This window comes from Pelodiscus sinensis, chromosome 4, assembly GCF_052426305.1.
Source record: "Pelodiscus sinensis isolate ZL-2025 chromosome 4, ASM5242630v1, whole genome shotgun sequence".
NCBI classification, from domain to species: domain Eukaryota; kingdom Metazoa; phylum Chordata; order Testudines; family Trionychidae; genus Pelodiscus; species Pelodiscus sinensis.
The window spans coordinates 126,734,367-126,752,865 of NC_143055.1; the positions used below are offsets into that span (position 1 = coordinate 126,734,367).

At 42.3% G+C, this 18,499-nt stretch overlaps 1 long non-coding RNA gene across 1 annotated transcript in view; it reads left to right on the plus strand.

Annotated features, from left to right (window-relative positions):
- The window catches only part of LOC142829526 (uncharacterized), a 113,802-nt gene extending 101,301 nt beyond the window's left edge, over positions 1-12,501 (plus strand). The window contains exons 3-4 of the long non-coding RNA XR_012903975.2: positions 8,472-9,210; positions 12,116-12,501. This is a non-coding gene — a long non-coding RNA (uncharacterized LOC142829526). The remainder of the gene's footprint in view (positions 1-8,471; positions 9,211-12,115) is intronic.
- The last annotated feature ends 5,998 nt before the right edge of the window (positions 12,502-18,499 follow it).

Genomic DNA, 18,499 nt, shown 5'->3' on the forward strand with positions numbered 1-18,499 from the left:
GACAGAGGGCTCTCCAGCCTCTTTTTGAAAAGCCCCAGTGAAGGAGATTCCTTGAGTTTCTCAAGCAGTCTGTTCCATTGTCCTACGGATCTTACAGTTAGGATTTTTTCCCCTAAGATTTAATTTAAAACTTCTGTGCTGTGATTTGAGCCATTGTCTCTTGTCTTGCCCTCTGTAGCAAGAGAGAACAATTTTGCTCCATCTTTTCTATGGCAGCCTTTCAAGTATCATATCTTCCTTTCATCCCCTCTGTTCCATACTGAACATAACCAATTCCTTCAGCCTTTGCTCACATGGCTTGCATTCTACCCCTTTGATCATCTTTGTTGCCTGCCTCTGGACCCTTTCCATTTTCTCTACATCCTTTCCATGCAGTGGTGACCAAAATTGGATACAGTACTCCAGCTGAGACCTAACCAGTTTGAACTTGTTTTACTGTAGAAACACCTCATTTTCCAGCCACTATTACCACACTTATTGGAGCAAGATAAAACAAACAAACAAACAAAAAGACAAAGACATCATTAAAGAAATAAAAATCTGGCTTCTGAGATTCCTCAGACTCTAGTGGGCTGTGGTTGTTTCAAATTTAAGGGCACGGTGTGATTAATAATAATTAGGGACAGTAATGATCTGGCCCAATAATTGCGACCTAATTATAGTAATTAACACAGAGTGTTTGTATTTATATAGTAACTTTCAAGGATCCCAAAGCATTTCACACGCCAGTTTTGGAGTGCAGAATAATGGCAAACATCACACGGTGAGATGAGGACGGATAAGGGAAAAGAGGAAACTTCTTTTTTTCCAGAAAGTGCTGTGGGATCTTAATATCCTCACAGAGTGGAGATCATAGCTCATGGATGTGATTGGAAGGATCATACAGACTACCATGGGCTTTGGATTGCTCTTAGGGTACGTCTAGACTACCGCGTTTTGTCGACGGAAGTTTTGTCGACAGATATTGTCGACAAAACTTCCGTCGACAAAGAGCGTCCAGACACATTGAGTTCTGTCAACAAAGCAAGCTGCTTTGTCGACAGAACTCCGTAGTCTGGACGCAATGTTACAGGCAATAACACCTTCTGTCGACAGAGTTCTGTCGACAGAAGGTGTTATGCCTCGTAAAATGAGGTTTACCAGCGTCGACAAAACTGCTGAGTTCTGTCGACGTTATGTCGACAGAACTCAGCGGTAGTGTAGACGCTGGTATAGTTTTGTCGACAAAAGTCCACTTTTGTCGACAAAACTAGGTAGTCTAGACACACCCTTAGTTTTTAGGTTGCAATCTGAGCATTAATGTTGTATTTATTGGGAAACAAAAAAGCTGGCAGTATTACCTGATCCATTCTTCTTTCTTGGCATCCGGAGTAGTCACTTCTTTTGAGTATTCTTCCTAATGATGACATCCGACATTGGTCTTAATTGCTGCTACTGATCACAAGTGTCCAGGGTCTACGATTTTGGCTTTCTTTTCCTGTGGAGCTGGTGATATTAATGTAGGTTTTCCCTTCTGTTTTTAATTTTTTGTCCATGACAGATTTCACAGCAGGAAACAGCTCTGTGGCATATGGCCACTGAATTACAGAAACTTCAGAAACTTCTGTCTATGAGTTAATTTTTAAAACTAAAAAACAGAAAACTGTTTAAAAAAGAAATAAAATTAGAAAACACAAAATGCTTTCCCATTTCCCATGCTTCCCTTAACCACATCGCTACTCTTCTGAATAATAAAAAATGCAAACACACTATTGATACCCCCTTCCTCCAGACCAGCAAAGGATATTTAATATATAATTTTGAAGGGTATCAAAGAACAACTAAATTTTATCGGGAGACTTCAGCTATTAACATATACAAATGTGTCAGATGTTGCAACTGGACAAGCTCTAGAGATGAAATTTCTTGTCTGACTTCTTAAATGACTGCTTCTTGGAAGAGCTAATATACACATGAGAAGAGTTGAGTTTTGACTTATCCCTAAGGAGACTTGGAGTGAAAGGTAATCTACAGGAATAGTGCAGAAACAGGCTCAATAAAGACTAGAATAAACAGGGAGAATGAATGGTCATCTTATCTGAGTGGCCAAAGGCTAACGATATTAATATTACTGATCTGGAAAAATAAGTGAATAATCAAATGGCATCATTTACAGTTGACATAACATTATACAGACCAGGAAAGACTGAGGAAATTCAGAGAGGCCTCAGAGAGTATTAACTACCATAATCCAGAACCAACAAGAAAGGATCACATGGAAAACCATGTAAATTGCAACCATTGCATTGTGAACATATTAGATTCTGATTTTGTACTGCGGGTCTTAGTTCCACCTATGAAGGGCTGTGGTGAATTCAGATGGGTTCCACTAAAATCACATGGAACTACTTATACCCTATGCAGATAGGAATGAATCGTCAATAGAAATGAGACCAAATCCACCCATTGCTGAGCTCTCAGGAGTTCATATTTCTAAGCGGATGATTGAGACTCCTCCCTGCGTGTTAAGCTAGAGATATAATAGTGTAGTTGATTAACCGATTAACCGATAAGCAAAAGCTTATAGGTTAATACTATAGACTACATTCATTTCCCTCTCCCCACCCCCACCAGTAAATTTTTTAGCAGGCCGGCCAGCAGCCCAGCTCAGCTCCAGCAGCACATGGCGACAGGCAACGAGTCCGTCAAGGGCCAGCTCCCACCTGGCACCCCACGCTGCTGCCTCTGATACAGAGGCAGCAGCATGGAGTGGCAGGAGGCTCCTCAGGAGTGAGGCTGGAGTGCCCTGGCTGCCAGCCACTTCCCCAGGGACTATAGACTAGTTGAGTAACCGATAAGAGTTCATGAGGTTACTCGACTATTCAATTAACCGATATTTAACATCCCTATTGTAAACCTGAGTTTACAGTTGTTGGACCCACAGGTCACCATCATGCTAAGGCAACCCTGCTGCACTACGCAGGCCTTCTGACATGGATCTTGACTAGTGTCCACCCTGCAAAATGGCATGGCTTGGAGCTGAGGTTCAGCGGGGTGCTAGGATCTGCTTGCTGACCCAGGTAGGACTGTTGTGTGGATTAAACACACCCACAGAGTAGCACCTTGTTCCACAAGCAATCCTGCTGACTTCAGTAGGACGATTCATGGAGCACAGTTCTAGTCAATGTATAGAGGGATTTCAAGAACCTGGCATCTAAGGAGTGGAAATGATTCAGTGTGTCAGATGGAGACAAGGAGAGAAGTTCACACAGACGGTCTGATGAAAATGGACAAATGAACTCAACCTGTGTCAATAAGGAAGTGACAAGGTGGGGTAGAGGGGATGACCCAGAGAGAAGACACCAGATGGGGAGGACTTTGAGTTACTACAAAGTATTCTTTCCTGTGTCTGACTGATGGGTCTTGTCCATATAGTCAGGGTCTAATTGATTGCCATATTTGGGATTGGGACCTTCTGCTGGGGGTGGGGGTGGAGGAAAGAAGGTTTGCCTTCCTCTGCAGCATGGGGTCATTTGCAGGTTTAAACAAATATAAGTGGTGAATTTTCCGTAACTTGAAGTCTGTAACCCAAGATCTGAGGACTCTGAGTAACTCAGCTGGAGATTATGGGGTGAGGTCTGTGGCCTGCCATGCGCAGGAGGTCAGACTATATCATTGTGATGTTCTAGTCTGATCTTAAAGTCAATAAGTGAGTCAATAAGTCCCTGGAGAGCTTTTAAAAGTGGGAAGATACTTATCAACTGGATTCCGGGATGGACAGAAAGAGTAGGAAGGTGGGAGAAGGGAGATGGGTGAGTTACACAGCCCTCCTTGTGGGAAAGAGGGTAGTCTGGCAGCAATAGCCTTTTCTCTTATGGCCCTCATACCACGTACATCACACGGGTCCGTATTCCTGCACCCTCGCAGGATATGAACAACTCCCACTGAAGGCAATGACATTATCTGTATCCCCTGGTGTGTGGGTAGCTGGGATCTATTAGAGAGAAGAGATGTGATACGAATGTTGAAACCGTTCAATCGTGTGAGTTGTGTGGCACTGGCACCCCCCGGAGTATTCCCTTTAATAAAGGCCACCCAAACTAGGCCTTAGCTGTTCTGTCCAATCTGCTGCACCCCAGCTATTGGAAGTTCATGTAAAGGCCGGGATTGATTATGTTTTGGACTGTACTTGCTACTTTTACTGACACACTAAGATACCATATGCTTGTAGCTTGCAAGGTGTTGTCCAAGGACCTGGGTGGCCATTCTGGTTTAGCAATGGCAGCAATATGATAGTCTAGATGGTACAAATCCCCGTTAAACTGAGTGCCTAGCATAGTTTATGTGCCTGCTACACTGCAGCGTGGCAGCCAGTGGCTACGGAGATGCCTGCAGCTGTTGTAGTCTGCCTCCCGCTGAGGGATCTCAGAGGAATAAACATAATCCTGAGATCTTTAGCATAAAACATCGGAAAGAAGGCCAGCCCTTCCCTTACACTCAAGTTTAGCAAACTAGCAGATAATGCATTAGCCAACTATGAAATAATGCTGCAGTTTTGCACAGGTTTAACGGAACATAAGAACGGCCATACTGGGTCACACCAATGGTCCATCGAGTCCAGTATCCTGTCTGCCTACAGTGGCCAATACCAAGTGCCCCACAGGGAGGGAACACAACAGGAAATCCTCACATAATCCCTCCCGTCACCCACCTTCAGAGAAACAGTGGCGAGGGACACCATTCCTACCCATTCTGGATAACAGCCATTGATGGATCTAACTTCATGAATCCATCTAGCTCTTTTTTGAACCCTGTTAAAGTCCTAGCCTTCACCACATCCTCTGGCAAGGAGTTCCACAGATTGACTGTGTGCTGAGCGGGAAAAAAAAACTTTCTTCAGTTTGTTTTAAAGCTGCTGCCTATTAATTTCATTTGGTGACCCTTCGTTCTTATATTATGGGAACAAGTAAATACCTTTTCCCTATTCAATTTTCCACACCAGTCATGATTTTATAGACCCTTTGGTCTCCTCTTTTTAAGCTGACAAGTCCAAGTCTTTTTTATCCCTCTTCTTATGGGACCTGTTCCAAACCTCTAATCATTTTTGTTGCCTTCTTTGAACCTTTTCCAATGCCAATATGTCCTTTTTGAGATAAGGTGACCATATCTGTACACAGCATTCAAGATGTGGGCATACCATGGTTTTATATAGAGGCAATAAAATATTTTCTGTCTTATTCTCTGTCCCTTTTTAAATGATTCCTAACATTCTATTTGCTTTTTTGACTGCCGCTGCACCCTGAGTGGATGTTTTCAGAGAACTATCCACAATGACTCTAAGATCTCTCTTGAGTAGTTGTAGCTAAATTAGTCCCCATCATAGTGTATGTACAGTTAGGATTATTTTTTTCCAATGTTTATGTTTATCAACATTAAATTTCATTTGCCATTTTGTTCCCCAGTCACTTAGGGTGTGTCTAAACTACACCCCTCTGCCGACAGAAAGCTGTAGATTAGGTACTTCGAAAGTGCAAATGAGCCTGGGACTTAACTAATGAGGAGCACAGGATCTGCCGAAAAAGCTCTCCGCTGTCAGCAGACCCACGGCTAGACTTTACTTTCACTTTCGAAAGGGTGTGTGATTGGCACAGCGCCCGAAGATGAGTATGCAAATGAAGCCCGGGATATTTAAATCTTGGGCTCATTTGCACTTTTGAAGTGCTTGATTTGCATCCCTCTGCCGACAGAGGGGTGCAGTCTGGAGGTAGCCTTAGTTTGGTGAGATCTTTTTGAAGCTCTTCACAGTCTGCTTTGGTCTTAACTACCTTGAACAGTTTAGTGTCATCTGCAAATTTTGCCACCTTACTGTTTATCCCTTTCTCTTGATCATTTATAAATAAGTTGAATAGGATTGGTCCCAGGACAGACCCTTGGGGGACCCCTCCACTGTCTGACTCCTAATATACCTTTTGATGATTCACTTCCAATAATCTTGGTGAATTAGGATATTGTACACCAGGAAGATTAAGACTGCTGTGTAAACAGTCTGATTGATTGGATCTGGCATGATCAAGGTTTCTTAGTGAGAAAATACACAGTTTTCTAATGCAGCTGACAGAAAGCTACACTCAGACCTTTTCAGAGGCTCTCAGGAGTTATTACTGGAGATTAACTATGGCGTGAGCAAAAAGGTTTCAAGTCTTGTTTATAGTTAGCCCATGGCTCTAAATTAGCAACTTATCTCTTAAATGATCAGCAATTGAGTCATAGGTGCTAATGAGTGAAGCTTAGCCAGAAGGGATGAGGAAGAGAGTGGAAAAAACTCAGGCCAGCGCTTTGCAAAAAAGCAATATGAAAATATCAGTAATTTCTAAAAGTCAGACTGTATTTTAATCAATGCCTCCTGAATAAGATGAAGAAGTCATACTGTGACTTTCCCAGCTGTAAAACTGTAAGTCTGGTTTCACATTTGCATGATTTTGAAGGTCAAATGCCTGCTATCCAAGTCTTACTGATCCATATGGACTAGAAATGCCACAATATGCAATCATCATGAAGGCAGATTGTCTCTTGTAAATCTGTCCTTTTTGTAACACATTCAGAATGTACCGTATTGGATGGATTATAAATCCATTCAGGAAATACATATAACATTGTACCGAGAGTCTCTAGCTTATGAAATCGTGTGTATGTGATCTTATGAAATTGTGTGTGTGTGACAGACAGGGACAGATGGTCCAGTCCTGCCCCTACTGAAGTCAATGGGAGTTTTGCCATTGACTTCAATGGAAGGAGGCCTGAAACCAGACAGGAAAATAGGCATCACATTGGTTAAAAACCTACCTCTGTTTAGAGTTTAAAAAAACAAAACCAAAAACAAAACAAAACCCATTTGCATGCATAGAAAAAACAATTTGGAGCTGAGGCTATTGTCTTCTTTTATGATTTGTACAGGGATGACTTTATGGGATAAGACTTTAGGAAGACTGAACACTAATACTGTTTTAATAGGGCTTAAATAGCAATTCACTCCCATAAAAAATAGGCTAAAAACCTACAGAATTCAAAAAAGAATGAGCTGCTGTCTGCAAGATTTTTGATCCAGCCTCTGAAATTCTATAGCAGGAAATAAATGCCATTGTGTAAGATGGCTTAAAAACGGATAGATGGCTATCAAATTTTTCATGAAAGGAGCACTTTGTTAGTGCTTAACAAATAATCCATTAGGATCAACCAGTGGATGGATCTCTTATTCCAAAGCTGGGCAAGGTGCAGCTCAGGGACCAGATCCAGCTGGCCTAACACTTTGATCTGGGCTGCTGACTGCATCTGGCTTCTTTCTATTCATATCCTGCTGCCCGTGCCACCAAATTTCCAGGTAGTGGCTCAGGCAGCAGGATCCAATTTAAATGGCTCACAGCTCCTGGTCACGGTGCTACCCAAACAGGCTGGAGCCACAAGCCTTTTAAATAGCTGCAGCAACCCCATGCAGCTACCAAGCAATGCAGTAGCGGTCGGGCCGGTAGCCACGAACCGTTTGCTATGTTTTTACTTCAAAGCCTCTAGCCCAACTCTGGGGGGAGGGGATAGTCCCCAGTCCCGCCCCTTCCACTCTAAGCCCTGCCCCTTCCATCCCCGGCTCTGCACCTTCCAGGGAATGGAGCTGGCCCATGACCTCATACCAAAATTCACTGTGCCCCCCTTGCAAAAATTATTTCCAACCCCTGCCTTTTTCACATTAGTAGGCAACTGCACAAGAGGTCCCAGCAACATCATGAAGGGAGAGAGCTCATCTTGGTTTTTCCTAAGAATGTATGGAAGGCGCTTCATCCCCTGAATTCTTCAGTGCAGAAGAAAATGAAGAAACTCAATTCCACGTGGAACTGATATGAAACATTCCAGTTACAAAGAGGAATTCTGAGGGAAACCTGTGTTGGTAGAATACGTTGGTATTTCTTTTGGCAGGGGAGCACAGAGGGTCTCTCTTTTTAGGTTGCAACAGGCAGCAGAGCACAACAATTTGCTTTCTGGATTTTTAGAGAAGCATTTTATGTGTTGCCATAGTTTTTTTTTTTCCCCCTAGCACATGTAATTGAAAAGAGACATATGGAGACCAGCATGCAGAGCCTAACAAACACTTCAGTGTGCCTTAAAAATGAATGCTAATCAATTTTTGAAACTTTTTGCTGTTGCCTTAAAACCAACTTCTCTGCAACTTAAGGTGGTTTATTAGGGACAGATAATGTAAAAGTCCTTATTAATAATGCCAGGAAACTTCCCCCATCAAATTTTCCCCTTTTCTTCCTCCCATTCGCCGTTTCTCTTCCCATACCACTACATCTTCCCAATTGGCACCCTTACACTTTTGATACTCACTCAAAAGACTGAACTGTTTATGTACATCCAGAAAGGATAAATTAGCACATCTGGATGTTCAAGGGCCAGCATAATAAACAGGTAGTACTATCAGGCCTTTCCCCTTCCTTTTGCAGTGTCAAGAATTAAAGAAATCCAGGCTGATGAAAAAAATCTCCTTCTACATGAAAGTGCAGCATGTTACCTGAAAACAAGGACAGCACAAGATGAACAGACCTTTACAACAGAACGTGCATCTGCCAAGACAAAAATACCCGATGAGCTTCTGGTGCTGGCACAGTGACAGTATAAGCAAGCTGTCTATGCAATGATTTTGCAAATGATCCTTTACAAGATTTGAGTTTGAATTCTGTACAGGCCATAGGGCCCCAAGGGCAACACATTTTATATACAGCCACCAAAGCATTCACCAGATAGACAGGGCTGTGGGCTAAAAGAATTCCTTCCAAGGCTTTCTGTACAAATGCTTCACAACAGACTTGTGGGTTGTTTTTCACCTCTCTCTTTCTCTCTCTCTTTTTTTTCTGTTCAGACGCCTGGCATTTGCTAACCCACAAGCTGCTGTTTCCCTTTCCAAAGAAGCTCTGATGGGTGGAGGGCCAAGAAAAATTAGCCCAACTGATGAATGCAATCTCGACAGAAAATATGTTTTTTATCAGAGACCACATGTTGCCAACAGCAATTATAATAAAACTGGAAGATTGTATCGGATATAAGCCTGCGAAAGGAGGAATCACTATCAGATACCCGTCAGGACACATGGATTATTTATGTGATTGCAGAGGCTACCGGGGAGTGAAAAGTCACATGATCTGAAGGGGGAATTTCCAGCACCACTGGCCTGGCTAAGAAGGGGTAAGTGTCCATGCAGCTCATGAGCCAGTCAGATGAATAGCATTGTGTGGCTTCATGTGCATTTTTCTCAATGGATTCCATAGTCAATTTGCTCTTGGCAGGTTAAAAGATAGTTTGCCTAACTCCAGCACTGCACAACCTCTCAAGTAAGGCAGGTTTTGTGGGATCTGAAACTCCTCTGGTGATCTGAAAGTTGATCTGACTTACTCTGCCTCGTGCATTGTCACAATAGTAAAGATTGTGCAATTGGAACTGAGCTGAAAATGTGGTGATGACGCACCAGGAATAATTAGCTATGTGTCATTCTTCTGTACCAGCCTTGTTTTTGTCTGTAAACTGAGCAAATCTGATCGATGAGGCACACAGGAAGCAAAAGCTCTCAATGAAATGCTATTTATTGCAATCACCTCTTGACCACTCAAAGTTTCACTGCTGCCTGTGTTCCTGAAAACTCTAGCAAGCTTCAAAAATGTGAACTTAGCCCCCAAGTTTAAATAGTGACCTTTGATTTGGGGACTGGACATCAACCCATTCAGGGCAGGGAGCATGGCTTTGTATATATCTGGGCAGCACTTCTGTAACACACTTCTGAGCATTCAGGCTCCCTTTGGAGCCATTGAAAATCTCAAGATGATGGTGATGACAATGAAGTGGAGCCATAAGAAATCAACCACTGAATAAAGGATGTAGGGCCTGATTTTGGCCACCAATACACACACACACATGGTCCCATTGGTTTTGCCAGGACAACTTGAGGTACTCCTTGTGAATGGGCATGGCAAAATCTAGAGCTTAGAAGAGGATGAACTCCGTGATCTATCAATTCTTTCCCTTCACTGACTGCTATGATACTCTAGCTCCATGGGCACCTGTTATTTCACCAGAAGTAGATCAAATTGTACCCTTGCCTAAGCCGGTGCAACTTCATGAACATAAATGGAGCCTGACCACTTGTGTCAGTGCCGGTTTGGCCCATTACCTCATAAGCAGATTAAAAATGAAAGAGCGCCTGACATAACATATTCTGGGCAGCTCATTAAAGAACATGCAGGAATGACTGAGTGACCTAATAAAATAAAGGCGTCAATTTTGTAAGGCTAAACAGTGAGTGAGGTGGGTTATGTACTGCAATGCTCTTGACTTTCCTGCTCTTGATATACAACAGACAAGGGCAATTCTGGCATGCATTTGCCATTTCTCTAGCCATTGAGTACAAAGGGCTTCTCCACAGAGAATAGTTCAACAGCACCCTTTCATGTATTGTGTTCGGGTTCCACAGGAGTACCTAGCTACACAGAGCTTGTATTGGTGTATCAGAAACACCTAGGTTCCATGAAAAGAAGAAGGGGAGTTTGCAGGCTTTTTTGTGGTCTCATAAGATGACATTTTGAGTAGCAATCTAGTAACTCCTAAGGGTCTGCCGGTAACACTTTCTCAAGTACCTCAGTGACTTAGGAGCCTAAGTGCCGCTGAAAATTGATGGGATGGAGTCAAAGGGACTAGATCATCTGGGGGGATTTTACCCTTCAAAGATCATTTCCACATGCCAGTGCTACTTTGAAATTATTGACTATGTCGGGCTCCCGGGATGATGATCAGGTCAGTCAGAGAGAGATGCCATGCTCAGTTGCATACTGTCTGCTGGCTGATTAAATTCATCTACACATCTATCCATTTCTCCCCCTCCCTCCTCCACACTGCCCACATTCTCTTATAAAGCTCCTGTCGTTAACATGCGATCAACCAGATAACCCAACTCCCTTGTTTTGTGGAGGGGTTTTCAATTTCACAGGGTGGATATTTTCTCATTTGCCGAAATCTGATTGCTGCCCCTAAACGCATACACACTAGCATAACAGGGCAGCACAGACATGGCCAGTTTCTGTGATTTGATATAGTTCTTTGCAATTATACAATTGCATGTTTCCAACCATCCTTTCAACAATGGTTTGGGCTGAATAGAAAAACACACAGAGGTCCAAATACTGTGCTCCAAGAGACAAGTCTCCCTAGGGCTGACTCCAGCCTGGCTTAGCTGGCAAAAAGAATCTTTCAATGCTTCTCCTAGCACCTGTCTCAATTGTGAATAAACAGGGGACTTCAGTCTTCATTGCTACCCGTCCCTTACCTTTCAAAAGCACAACATTTTTACACAGGAGGGGGGGGAAAAAGCCCACATCTCTGTCTTTTAGTCTTGCTGATCCATGACAATTACTGTCAAAAGCAATGATTTCAGTCCCTGTTCGGAGTATATGCTTTCAAAGACATGTGGCTAAAAACCTGCACTCTAAACAAGTAAGGCACTCAAAGCCATGTTTATTCCCCTGTAACAATCACTTAATGTGACATTTGCATTTGTCCCATAAGCAGAGAAGTTCACCTGATGCAGGGTGGCCCAATTAAAGCTAAAGACCTTGTCTCTTTGATCCTGAGATGGCATTGGATACCAATACAGCTCCCATTTAAGAGTATTACAGAGGAATCAATCACTTGTCCAAAGGGAACAGTGCTCTGAGATTTGCTGACGGGAGCGAGGTAGCTTCTCTGCAGGCAGTACATCAGGCTTTGTCTGAAAGACTGGATCTGACAAAAAGCCAGTCTCTATTGGCCATCAATTACTTCTAGCAAAAATAGCAACCCATGTTCACGTGGAGGGTGGCACTGGGCACTTTGCAGCCATAGCTGTTCTCCAGATCTAGGCTCTGAGCGATGAGAGTAAATCAGAATCCACCAGAGGTATGTTCCGAAGCCACTCTCGGAACTTTTTGTGGCAGCAAAGACTCGTGGAATTGCAGCTCAAAATGAAGCCAAAGAAAGATGCCCTTCCCTTAGAAAAACAGGAATGCTTTGTGGGGTATTTGCTTTATGCAGCATGAAAAAAGCAAATGCTCCTGTTGTTTATCAGTTTACAACCAATCCTCTGCAACCTCGGCCATTTTAAACCTCAGTGATGAACCTATGACGATGAAGAAGAAAAGGAAGCTAACACTGCCCACACACCTTGGTTAAAAACTCCCGTCTTAAGAGTTTTGAATTGAGCTGAAATCTGCAGAGAGAAGAGCAGCAAATGGGAGACAAAATCATCATCTTCTTCCTCATATGCAATTAGCTTGTTTAGCATGTTTTGAAAGCAGGGATAGGGGGAATAAATCTTATCAGACAAACTTGGCTGTTTATTCCCATACAGACTTATAAATGTGGTGACTAAAGGAGTGCAGTAAATGCCATATATCTGGATTTCAGCAAAGCCTTTCAATTTGTGTCTCCCAAACTTGAAAAAATTAACGCAAATGGGCCTGGATAGGAATGTTGTTCTGTGGTTTGAAAACTGACAGGAGAAACAATGGGTTATCACCAACAGTGTTGTTTTAAGTTTGTGGGGAAGGGAGATCCTGGCTTATCTTTGTTAGGGTGGCTCTTATTTAACATCCTCATTACAGTGACCCTGGTCAAAAAGCAAATGAATTATCTTTGAAGAAGATCTTAAATTAGGATGAGGTAAGAGTATAGAAATCAATACCTGGGCAGCTAAAAATAAAAGAAGAAATAATGTATTATTAATATAGGGCAGCAGCGTGTTGACGCCCCACCTAGGCAGGCCTACACTACAGCTCACAGCTTGGTCTGGTGGACAGATTTGCGCTAGTGAGACTTGTGGAAACATACTCAAAATAGTAGTGTGGGCATTTCGGCTGTGGCGGGTGCTCAGGCTAGCCACTGGAGCTCGATCTAGGGGGCGTCAGCAAAGCTTCAGGGCCTGTCCTGCCACACAGGCCGCAATGTCGCACTGCTGTTTTTAGCATGCTAGCTCAAACATCGCTGCCACAAGTCTGTCTGCCCAGGCCGGGCGGCTTGATCCTAGCTATAGCATAAGAGAGAGTCCCTTCCCCACGGAGCTTCCCATCCAATTACACATGGCAGACGAAAGGTGTGAGAGAGAATACTATTACCCCATGTTTCAGAGGGGAAACTGAGGCCCAGGTCAATTGTTCAGCTTGGTATGTGCCAAACTTTAAGCCTGTGGGTAGTTTCTTTGACGCTAATGATTAAAGCTGAGCAAGAGCTGATGTCCTGTGATGAATCAGGGCTTAGGTGACACATTCAGGGCCTCACAGGGAGTCCGGGGCATAATGTCCCAGAACTGGAAGATGTGTACAGCTTGTTACCAGAGGGATCATGACCAAATGGAGGGAGTTTACGAATGGCAAGAGTTGGATTACGTTATTTGCCTTGATTTTAAAAATGCTCCGCGGCACCATTCCAGTTGGTGTACTGTATGAGCAATGCAGGGGAGGGGGTGGGTATCTTGGGAGGAATCCTGGCACCACTGGAGATAAAGGCAAAACTCCCAATGACTTCCACAGGACCAAGATTTTCCTCCTCCTTTTTTGCATCTGTCCTGCTACGCTCCAGTGCTGTGTATTGGGTTGTTATAGTAACTGAGTTAGGTCACTAGGGATCAGCCCAGCCAGTTTGGGCTGGTTCTAGTTAGCTCGGTGTTATGAAATAAAATGGACACTTGCAACTGCTCAAGCTCTCTAGCTGCATCTAGACTGCTGCTTTTGCAGAAAAACTTGCCAGTTGTCTACACTGGCCGCTTGAATTTGCGCAAGAACACTGATGATATAATGTAAGATTGTCAGTGTTCTTCCGCAAATACAATGACTCTCCTGTTCGGGAAAAAGCCCTCTTGCGCAAATGCTTTTGCGCAAAAGGGCCAGTGTAGACAACTGAGAACCGTTTTGTGCAAAAAAGCCACGATGGCGAAAATGGCAATCGGGGCTTTCTTGCGCAAAACCGCGTCTAGATTGGCACGGATGCTTTTCTGCAAAAAGTGCTTTTGCACAAAAGTGTCCATGCCAATCTAGACGCTCTTTTCCACAAATGCTTTTAACGGAAAATTTTTTCCATTAAAAGCATTTGCGGAAAATCATGCCAGTTAGACGCAGCCTCTGTGTTTCCAGTGATTTCTTTCTAAACTGGGGAACTCCAAATGATATAACATCAAAGACGTGCTGTGCCTCTGTGTGTATAAATTTACCATTAGAAAAAGAATGGGATGTAACGGATCCTCTGTTGCTTTTCAAGCCTGTGTGTAATTCTCAGAGATAGGCGTATTTCAAACAAAAAGTCTGGGTTTGAGGCACTGAATGAGGTTCGCTGGTTGTGTTCTTCCAGAGTGAAAAATCTTAATATTCTCTTTTATCCTTATATGCATCAATGCGAACTGCAAAGTGAAAATCAAATGGCAACATAACATAGTGTTTTCTTGCTCATCTCCTTATGCAGCTTTATATATTTAACTGTTGTGGTCACTGCATGATTTTTACCAATAAGAACTTTTATTTCTCCCTTTGTGTGCTGGTGGAAGCTCTGAAAAGTAGCCTTCTATGCCCCCAGAAGGTACACTGTAGGCAGTAGGAGAACCATTGTGTCTACACCCTGGTGATGTCTAGGGCTTGGTAAGTAGTTCACTTTCTGGAGCTCAGTCATCCCTTGATCCCTCCTCTGGGACAGCCAGCAATGTCGATTGCAATAGCATTTTTGTGATTTGCATGGAGATTGTCCTTAGGAGCTGACTGAAGACCACTAACTCATTTTTATAGGCCACAAACTCACTATCAGCTGGGTATGATTTTCAGCCACTAGCAATCTTGACTGCACTTGAGCTCATGACCTGGTGGTTGAAAGTTACATACTCGATTAATTAACAATCCCTGGAGCCACACACCCACCAAATGGGCATAAACATCCAGATTCCCTACTCTATTCTACAGGATGCTTTTCTCTGAGATTGCAGCATTAAAATTTACAGTCTCTTGCCCTCTGTGAGAACTCATAGCAGGTTATGGTACCACCAGCCATTATTTCCATCAAAGGCCATGCCCTAGTATATTGGGAACTTGGCTTTCCATCTCAAGCTAATGCAGGCATGACTACTTCTCCCCACTGTCAGCTTTCCTTGAGATAAAAGATTTACATACCACTGACTGGCACTGTGAAGCAACATGACTACAATAGCAGGCAAATTCCAAGGAGAAATAACAAGTGATTACTGTGTAAATAACAGGAGATGTCTAAAAGTGGCACAGTTTTGTCTGGCATGTGGCTACTTGCGGCTGCGTGAGCCCCTATATCAGTGGTTCTCCTCTCTTGCCCTTTTTAAGAGTATAAAAGGTCTGTCGTAGTTGGCAAGCCATGTTGCAGCAAAAAGAAATTCTACAGAGACCCAGGGGAAAGCCATGTAAGAGCAGATGTTACTAGGAATAAATATTTTAGGGAAAAGGAGAAATCATCATATAAAATTTGTTTTCAAGTGTGGAGCTGTCCAAGGTCCAATTTATAGTGCATATAATGTTGCAAAAACGATTTTCAAAATGAGTGCACAAGCAAGGTTTCTCAGGCTACTTCCTCTGCCCACTTCTGGAAAGGCATCAACTCAGATCAGTTTAATTTCCGTGCTGAAATAGCCGTTCTAATGTGGTGGGGATTTTCGGCACGTTTTGTTGTTTTTGATTATGGCTTTGATTTTTTTGAAGCCCAATTAAACAGGGAATTAAAAAAATATCTTTAAGATGAAATTGATGTTGATGTATTGCCATGAGAGTAGATCTGTGTTGTAGTCAATGATGTTTTGTGCTTGGATGGTAATTACTGTCAAAATGCAAAGGGTTATTGAACAGGACCCATGGGGAATGGCAGGATGACACTCTATGCAAGACATCCAGCTAATAGGTCTGAGAGCAATTACTGTATGGTTTATGATCACAATACTTAACCCTTTTGGTTTCAAGCTGTGCAGAAGCAGATACCCAGCTTTGGTTATTTTCCACATTTTTACACTGTGTTGTTATAAGATGGGTCCTGTATATTCCATTATACCATGGGCCCTCGATTTCCTGCAGGACTCTTTCATTGCCACAGAATTGGCTCCTAGAAACTAGTCTTTTCTTTGTAAGACTTTTGGAAAGATTTTTTTCTAAGGACTGTCCACCCATCTCTGCAGATATTTGAAAACATGCTCTACGAAACCTGGAACTAAGTCAATTCATATCTCGGACTCTGGAACCTAATTATGGGCAGTTAAATATCCCCTCTTTTAACTGTTTTCCTGCTGATTGTTTTAGCAAAAACATTCACCTAATAGTCTTATTCCACAATCTCCAGAACATCTCAGTGGCCAATTGCATTATTTCAGTTTGTCAAATTAGGCAGAAATGACCACAACATTTCAAATCCATGGCATTCTTCCCCCATGGAAATCAGAAAGACTAGACACAGAATATATGGAGCCTTTATTATGAAGGACAATTTGATTATTCAGATCTTCAACAAGGACAAGTGCAGATGGAAGAATCCCAAGCTTTGCTACAGGCTGGGAACCAACTGGTTAAGCAGCAGTTCAGCAGAAAAGGACCTGGGGATTACAGTGGATGAGAAGCTGGATATGACTCAACGGTGTGCCCATATAGCCAAGCAGGCTAATGGCATATTAGGGTGCATTGATAGGAACATTGCCAGGAGATTTAGATTTCCAGAAAGCCTTTGACAAAGTCTCTTCCCAAAGGCTGTTAAATAAAGTAAGCTGATATGGTATGAGAGGGAAGGTCCTTTCATGGATTGATAACTGGTTCAAAGACAGCGAACAAAGGGTAGGAATAAATGATAAGTTTCACTGATATGGCCTCAGCAGAGAAATTTTCATTCACTAGACCATATCTTTAAAAGGTTTACAGATCTTGATCTTTGGCCTACGTTAAAAGCCCAGATTGTTTCTAACTTCATAAAAACATCTTAGGCTATACTTAGACTACATCCCTCTTTCGACAGAGGGATGTAAATTAGACATATAGAAATTGCAAATGAAGCCGGGATTTGAATTTCCCACGCTTCATTTGCATAATGGTGGCCACACGTTCTTTCGAAAATGGGTATTTCAAAAGTGAAACCACCATCTAGACATGTTTTTTTGAAAGAAAACCTCTTTTTCGAAAGATCCCGTAAACCTCATTTTTTGAGGAATACAGAATCTTTCGAAAAAGGGTTTTTCTTTCAAAAGAACTATGTCTAGACAGCAGTTTTACTTTTGAAATCCCTGTTTTCAAAAGAACGTGCAGCCACCATTATGCAAATGAAGCGTGGGAAATTCAAATCCCGGCTTCATTTGCCATTTTGATATATATCTAATTTGCTGGAATCCCTTTTGAAAGAGGGATGTAGTTTAGACATGTCCTTAGAGTACATTCTCTCCTCTCTGGCATTGAAAATGTGAATTGGCTCTTAAGAAAAGAGTCGTTATGACCATAGTTCAGGAGAGCATTTAAGCCTGGTCTTAAATCCCATGGTGGACAATAGGATTTAAGCACATTTCATGTTAAGCACATGCTTTGTGCCTTTGCTGAATAGGCGTGCTTTGCAAAATCAAGGCCTATGGTATTATCATCTTTTTTCATTATTCTTGTAGCTACATGGATATGGCAAGTTGACTCCTATGCAACAGCGCTGGCTTCTCTTCTAATACATGGCTCAGGCATACTGCGTTAAAAATGCAAAAAGTGCCAACTGCCTCTGATATACAGTCACTGCTCTGTCAGTCTCCCCACCTAGCACAACTCCAATTATAATCTCATTCCGATTAACAGTGCCTTGATGGCAATTTCATTACTCAAAAAGTAACATTTATTAGTCTTTTGTAACGTGTTGTGATTGTAATTCTAAGGCTAATAGGAAGAAGTTTAACGTCTCTTCATTTTCACTCCAGCAAAAAACCTTGTAACAATGTTCATAAATCAATGTTTCAAATATCATAAAAGCAGCATTCTAGTTTACAGCTGTGGGGTGGGTGTTCCCTCCGTATTTTCATATTTAGCTTAGACTTTCTCTTTGAAAACTCTCCTTAAAATCCACATTTCAGTTAGATTACTATAATTATGATAGCAGGGGGAAAAAATCCCTGTATATAATTTGCATGATTTAGGTGGATTCTGTTTTCAATTATATTAATAAACCAATATGAGGCATGTTGATTAGAGCTCTTTTCTTTGTTCAGAATTAGCATCTGTATAAGTGATTTCTTTGGGGATACCCTACCTCCCACCATCACACCACAACCTGAGAATGATTACTGGGTTTTGTAAAGAACAAACATTGCAATTCTGGATTCAGTGGACTGATTGAAGACCTAGTGTGAATGAATTCACTAAATTAGCAGACCCTATAGCAGACAGTTGAGCCATGGAGAAATTCTCTCAATTCCCTCTTCTTTTTATCACCTCCATTATCACATGAA